This window comes from Mytilus trossulus, chromosome 10, assembly GCF_036588685.1.
Source record: "Mytilus trossulus isolate FHL-02 chromosome 10, PNRI_Mtr1.1.1.hap1, whole genome shotgun sequence".
Taxonomy (NCBI): domain Eukaryota; kingdom Metazoa; phylum Mollusca; class Bivalvia; order Mytilida; family Mytilidae; genus Mytilus; species Mytilus trossulus.
The window spans coordinates 66,979,562-66,987,689 of record NC_086382.1 but is presented as its reverse complement, the minus strand read 5'-3'; the positions used below and the strand labels follow the sequence as shown (position 1 = coordinate 66,987,689).

The following is an 8,128-nucleotide window of genomic DNA, read 5'->3' as shown; positions in this document are numbered from 1 at the left end:
AGGTCTTTACGGCCTTCAACAATGAGCCAATATAAAAAAGATGTGGTATGATTGCCAATGAGACAACTGTCCACAAGAGACCAAAATGACACAGACATTAACACTATAGGTCTTTACGGCCTTCAACAATGAGCCAATATAAAAAAGATGTGGTATGATTTCCAATGAGACAACTGTCCACAAGAGACCTGGCAAAATGACACAGACTTTAACAACCATAGGTCACCATACAGCCTTCAACAATGAGCAAAGCAGAGGTAAAGCCCATACCGCTTAGTCAGCTGTAAAAGGCAATCATACCATATTTTTTTTTTTTATATTTACATAATGTACATGTTAAAAAATGCGTGCAAATGTAATCAAAAGCTGTACACATTGTACATGTTGTACGTAATGATTTTTGTGTGCAAATGTAATGGTAATGTGCGCAAACCTAATGCACTGATTTATTTGTTTTTAATAAATTTTAATTACAAAGTTGCTACATCATGTTCATGTATAAAACTTCAAGAAAAATACAAAAAGAGTGTTTTCTTGTTCAAAGAAAAATAATCTCAAAACTAAATTGTGACTTTTTGTCCTGTGACAGTGTGTGACTTTTTGACTGTGACTTTCTGTCCTACATTCAGATTGAATAGGGGAGTTTGGTTGACCCCGTCTCCTTCTATCTGAGACTACTATGATATCTCAGTGATGAGTTTATGTTTCATGTACAAATGTATTGTGCTTGTCATGTATGTATGTCAGATAAAAGCTCTACAGAGCTTATGTTGTATTGTTATATATGTATAACCGACAATAAATTAATAGCCCCTAACAAGTAAGAATTAGGTTACTTCTTTTTGTTTTGACATCTTGCAAGGGTTTTTATACCCCCGTATTAAAATTATACCCCCACTTTAAAAAAGGGGGTATACTGTTTTACCCCTGTCTGTCCATCCATCCTTGCGTCAGTAAGTCCGTCCAATGAATATTTTTTGTCCCATTTTCCTCAGGAACTACAATAGAAGGATTTCTGAAATTTGGTTTCAGGGTTAAATAAGTCAGCTATACTGTGTGATGCATTTTCAGTTTCATCACTCCACAACTTCCTGTTTTCCGAACACTTGTATGATTTTACACATGATAGCCAAGTTGAAAGTTGAAAACTAACAACCTAATTTATGTACAAAAAAAATGAAAAACAGATATGTTTCACATAAACAAATGACAATCACTGAATTATAGGATCCTGAGTTGGAAGAGGCACATCCATAACAAATTGGCAGGGTATAAGGAACTTTGAAAATGTTTAGTTTTTGTGGTTTGGTCTTTTTTCCGGATACTGTAAGCAATAAGGCCCCTTTACTTAAGTGAATGAAATAATTGTAAGATACACATATCTGTCTGCCATATTTTATATGAACTTGACCTCATTTTCATAGTTCATTGGTCAATGAAACACTGCATTGTTTTGTCAGTTTATCATATGATTAAAGTAACAGGTAGATTATATTTGGTAGATATGAAACAATTGTAAGGTGTGCATGTCTGAATGGCAGATTCATATATAAACCATGACCGCATTTTATTGTTCTTTGGTCAATGATAAGTTTTCTTGGTTTTGTCATTTTATCAGTTTTTCAAAGCATAGGTCTACTTGTTGTTGTATGGAATGACTACAAGGTATCATATAAAAAAATGTCTGCCTGCCAATGTTAATTTTACTGTGACCTCTGATTCATAGAATAATGATAATATTCATGATATTGAACAGCAAGAATGATGAGTAAGTTGATGTTATATACAAATAAGGCAAAATTTTCAGTTGCCTACTAATTATGTAATAGTAGTTTACTCTTTTATGTGTAGGGCAAGAACATTAAAGATAAAGAGGAAACTGTAAACAGAAGAAATATCAACAAAATAAGATTTACAGAGGTCAACAAAGCCTAAATAGTAAGTCCACTGTTATAAAAGTTTTTGTCCTTGAATAATGATTAAATATTTATTAAAATAAGATGTGGTATGATTGAGAAAACTATCCATCAGAGTTCAATTAAGTGGATGTAAGCATTGTAATTACTTATTAGAGGCCAGTGATGACCTGTAACATGTGTAAATAATGAGAAAACCCATACCCTATACATGTTATAGTAATCTATAAAAGACAACACTAACCAAATTTGAAACAGAGCATCAATTCAAACGTCAAATATACCAGACTAATTTATAAAAACAAAAAATTAGGAAAAATAAAAATGACAGATATGAACCAACATCAACCACTGAACTATGTACAAGCTCTTGATATTGGACAGGTATATTACCCGTCCCTAGGATTTTCATGGCATTCCATGGAATTTCCATGGCAAAATTGTTGCCATGAAAAGGATGGAGTATTGAAACGAGCTTTTTCATGGTTTTCATGAATTCCATGGCATCGAAAAAAAGAGTGACAGGGATTGTATACTCAGTATTTCCATCGTTGCCATGAAATCATAAAAGGATGGAAATCATGGCATCGATGGCAAATTGCCATGATTTCCATGGAAAGTATGGCATCAATGGCAGGTTGACATGGCCTCTATGAAAAGTATGGCATTTATGGCAGGTTGCCATGAAAATGATGGAAACAATTACAGATTGCCATGGAAAGTATGGCATCCATAGCATTTCCCTGGTATTCACTCACAAATGGACATGCAGACCTGCAATATTACCATGTATAGTTCTGTATAGTTTAATAACATATTCTTGTCCTTTGTCCTTTTCAAAATAGGACACGGGGAAAGTAAATATCTGTAGGAGTTCTCATCAGATTGAATTAACCTCATTACTTTCAAAATAAAGCTTCACCGTTAAAATTTCATTGCCATATATTACGAGCAAAATAGACCAAAATAATAAAAACTATTAAAATTAGACTATGTTTTAATGTAAAGATAAACATTTTGGAAATGTTCAAAGTTCATTATTGCATCTGACGTCTATCTTGTCTTGTGTTCCTTACTTGGCTTTGGCAGATGGTTGATGACCTAGTGGACAACTTTCCATTTCTTTCGTATGATGCCTAAAAAAAAGTTACCATATATATTAATATCTATTCTGAAAATATCATATATACTATTGAAATAAAACAAAGAGGTGGGGTTTTCCTTCGTTTTGACATATTGACTTGATGGGCTTTTCTCATTGTTGAAGGCTGTATGGTGAACTATAGTTGTTAATGTCTGTGTCATTTTGGTTTGATAGTTGTCTCATTGGCAATCATACCACATCTTCTTTTTTATATTGAATTTACTATTTTTACCATATATCATTCAATATACAACAGAAACATCTAAAACTCGAAATTATAAAATTAAACTATGAAAAATAAGATGTTAAGCATGTTTTAAAGAGTAATTATATTTTTAGAAAAGAATCCTTGTAAAATCAAGGGCAGATAATTATAATGACCTGTTTTGGGGATTTTTTCAATAAAATAAGACCTGTGGGCTGTAACCCCAAATTTTCAAATATGTATATCATGTTTATATAAAAATTAATATTACAGATGGTTTTACAACTTTTGAGTTTTTTCCAAAATGTTTTTTTTCCAAAATGTTTTAAAAGTCCAATATGTGCAAAAATTACTTAAAAAGCATTCATAAGAATTTCTTTCATATAAAACTACTTACTCCAAGTCTGATTGAATGTGTCCATTCTTTAGTCCTATAAGAAAACAATTTTCTTTTGTTTCACCATGCAGTTCTGAAATATAAAACATATTACAATTAAAATATAAGAAATATTAAAATTAAACAAAATAATTATTACATATTCTGTATGAAGTGTATAGGTTAATTATTCTTTACTGTGATTAGTATTGGTCTTTTATTTCACTTTAACATCATAGGCCCATATTTACATGTATGTCTTGCCATTTTTAAAATCTTAAATTTGATCCATAATCATGATAATTCAGAATTTAAAAGATAATACTTTTTGATTTTTCAGAATAGATGTCTATATATATATCATGTATATAATTATTACAGTCATACTACAGATCTCCAATTTTGCCAAAACTACTATCGAATAATATTCTATAAAATAGATTGTCTTAAAGATATAAGTCTTGTCATAATACCACAGTAATTCATGGTAATTATGTACATGATGTAATTATGCAAAAAAATGCATGGTCTTTTATTATAAGTTATTCTCTTGATCCTACATGGTACTTATATATATGTCACAATTTATTTGAAGGAAATAGCAGTTTCATAATATTCAAAAAGGTTGAAATACTTATTCATAATTTTTACTTACCAGAAGATTTAATCCAAAATATATGAAAACATCAATCTTCACAAATCCAATAGCTATGTCATCAGAATAATACATCTGCACTTTTTAATGTCATTAGAATACTTTGGCTCTTTTTATGCCACAACTCTACATCCATGGTAAAATTCATATTTTGGTCAAGATAAATAAGACATCTTTTCTTGTAATGTCTGCAAGTTCAAATTTTGAATCTGACCAGTGTTGGGGTTGTTTGGGGAGTTGTTTGATTCCTTGAAATGTTTCCCTAATTATACTATTAATTACCGAAATCTTAAATATTAGATATATATAATAATGAATAAAAAATATTCACCAATTTTTATCTATTATTTTTATATTTTGGACTATAGAAATTTAAGAGAAATGTACAAAGCCATATGGTCTCCTTCTTTGGGCCCCACCTCTTGTCAATGAATGTGTACATATCATTTCCTGTCCATTTCACAGAGGCAAATGAAAACACATGGGGAACCTACATAACATTTCTATCACTAATTCAGTAATTGTTCAGAAAGAGACTGCATGGAAATAATATCTGTGTATTATTCACACTGTATCATGATTATTACTAAATTAAAAAGAGATACACTTAATAATTAATTAAATTACAAACGAAAGTGAACCAACGCCTGGTGAGTCTGTAGTACGATAGAGTCCATAAAGTGGATACCCGAGGGTATGCAGGGTCGTTATGATAAAAAACATAAAATGTAGAGAGTCTTATAACAACAACACTTTACGGACTGCTGCATTAATTTATTGATCGACATGTTTCGGTGCCTAGGGCACCGTCATCAGGATAAAAACAATACATAAAATCATGTTGAAGTACAAAATCGGGTTGTTAAAATTTAAACGTCACAATGTTGCAATGGTAAGTAACGTTATTTCACTTTCAGTACGTTGCTATTAATAACGTTACTTACCATTGCAACATTGTGACGTTTAAATTTTATAAGACTCTCTACATTAAATAATTAATTGTACTTGAAAATAAATGAATTTAACCTACATTTCCTATGCTAGAAAATTAAAAAATAACTTATTGTCTTATTATTACTGTTAGTGAAATAAGTATATAATATTCTGGTCACTTTTTATTTGTTTAAATGTATTTAAATATATAGCAACACATAACATAAAGTGATAAATTACCTAACAATGCTATCACGTTTTATATTTAATTGAATTTAATATGCAATCTTTAAGACTCTTCTAATATATGTTGGATTTCAGGGTGGTACAAATACTGGCTATATGGCACAAATAATTATCATGCACACTCTCATCAGTATTGATATATTTTTCATTTGAAAAAAAAATTAAAGGAACTTAATTTTTAGGTGAATTCCATCTCGGGGATCCAGCTATTTTTAAGCGGAATCCTCCTAATATTCTCATACAGGAGTATTGATAATGTTAAAGTAACTTTTTATGTTTCAAATCATCAAAATATTCTAAGTCCAATTTGCCTTCGTTTTCATCTTAGAAAATTTCTAAGTGTTGCTTTTCCATCGTTTGCCTTCCTTAAAAATTTCAAAGTCCAAGTTTGCCATCGTTTCCATTCCCCCAAAAAGTTAAAGTCCAAACTTTGCCATCGATTGCCATAGATTTTCATCCTTTCCATGGAATTTCTTTTATACAAAATATGAAAACGATGGCAAATTTTGCCATGGAAAATTTTTGCCATGAATTTCATGGAATTTCATCAAATTTTACATCGTTTCCATCCTTTTTCCATGAAAAATCGATGGCATAGATGGAATGCCATGAAAATCCTAGGGACGGGGATATGGCTGGGTTGATATAAAAAGAAAAAAAAAGAAACACTTAGCAGTCTGATTTCCAATGAGACATTTCTCCTATAGACATGATAGAGATCAAATGACTTTTAAGGAGGCTCTTGGGTATAACAATTTCAGAAAAATATTTAATAATTTTTTTTCATAACTCATTTTATTTATAACTTTATCATATGGTACACCAAATCATTCAAATCATTCAAAACAATCAATTCGGTTTGGCCCCAGATGACTTTTAAAATGTATATATCATTGAAAAAGCTCCAAATTATCTCCCTTTGGTGCAAAAAGGCCATTGTAATGTAATATCTTTTTTAACTCGTCGGTGGCCTTTATTTTTATGCCCCACCTATGATAGTAGAGCTGCATTATGTTTTCTGGTCTGTGCGTCCGTTCTTCAGTCTGTCTGTCCGTTTGTTCATCCGTCCGTCTGTTCTTCCGTCTGTCCCGCTTTAGGTTAAAGTTTTTGGTCATTTAGGTTAAAGTTTTTGGTCAATGTAGTTTTTGATGAAGTTGAAGTCCAATCAACTTGAGACTTAGTACAAATGTTCCTTATGATATGATCTTTCTAATTTTTAAACCAAATTAAACTTTTGACCCCAATTTCACAGTCCACTGAACATAGAAAATGAAAGTGCATGTTTCAGGTTAAAGTTTTTGGTCAAGGTAGTTTTTGATGAAGTTGAAGTCCAATCAGTTTGAAACTTAGTACACATGTTCCTTATGATATTATCTTTCTAATTTTAATGCCTTATTGTATTTTTTATCCAATTTCATGGTCCATTGAACATGGAAATGATAGTGCGAGTAGGGCATTTGTGTACTTTGGACGAATTCTTGTTTATTATAATTTTTAAATAAGCTGTACTTTAACTAAACTATTATAAAAGTTAAGCGATTTCTGTAATTTAGTACTTGAATATTCAAAAGAAAGTTCATCATAATAATCATAAACATGATAAAATAGCCATTTTATTTATTTCTTCAAGGATAATTTTTGAGTTTGTGTATTTGTAGGTCAGACATCTCGATTTTCATAGTCATCATTCACAGATCAATACTGAACGGAAAACTTAAAGCTGATATTTTTCTCCATAGTGTGACTTTTTTTATTAATTTGAAATGGAATGTGTTTTATCCTACATTTATTTGAAAGAGGAAATTTCAACATGAGGACTATAAACAAAAAGGAGTCATATCATCACGATCATTGATGCACAAGAACTTGATCATAGAAATACAACAATGTAATTATCAATTGAAAGATGGAACGAATGAACTAAATATTAGAATGTTGTTGTCCAAATAAACTTGCTTTGTCTTCTCATTTGAATCTCTCCATTCAATAAAGATGTACAGAGGAAGATCTTTGAAGAACAGATTGAAAAAAATGTTTTGTCTAAGAATTGCAGGAATATTCTAGTGAATGAAATTATTTATTGACTTCACTCTTATATAGTGGACTGAGTAATTGTACATAGCAAGTTGTGAATAAAGAAAACAAAAACTTTAACAAAAAGTGTTTATATTATAAATTTCCAAATATAAGCATACTATTATGTACACTACAAAGGTATATCTAATTCAAATTGTTTGCATATGCAAGTATTGCAATGAAACTATAACAAAGAAAATCTTACCTCATGAAAAGAGTAAACTATTCAGTCAAAATATAAAATATTTTTCAGTTCTAATTTTCATAATAGAATAAACAAGTCAAAGATTTCAAAACAATATTTTTTCATTTATTTAGACATTTCATCATTTTGTTTCAGTGAACGGACTTTATTCTTTGACTGTAAATATTATTATACATTCCAAAATAAGAATAATCTTTATTGTCATATAAACAAATAAAAAACATGTTTGTGACAAAAGAAAAATATATATATATATATATATATGTATATATAAAAAATATAAAAAAAACTTGCATACATTTAAAACATTTTACTACCAAACAGCATTCACTGTAACATACACATAACTTTATATTTATATATATATATTTA

The 8,128-nt window shown here is 30.0% G+C and overlaps 1 long non-coding RNA gene across 1 annotated transcript; it reads right to left on the bottom strand.

Moving 5' to 3' along the window:
- Positions 1 to 2,948: 2,948 nt before the first annotated feature.
- LOC134686520 (uncharacterized) lies at positions 2,949 to 4,755 on the bottom strand. Its single transcript, XR_010101620.1, has 3 exons — positions 4,297 to 4,755; positions 3,663 to 3,735; positions 2,949 to 3,052 (listed from the first exon to the last, which is right to left on the bottom strand). It is a non-coding gene; the product is annotated as an uncharacterized LOC134686520 (long non-coding RNA).
- Between the last annotated feature and the right edge of the window lie 3,373 nt (positions 4,756 to 8,128).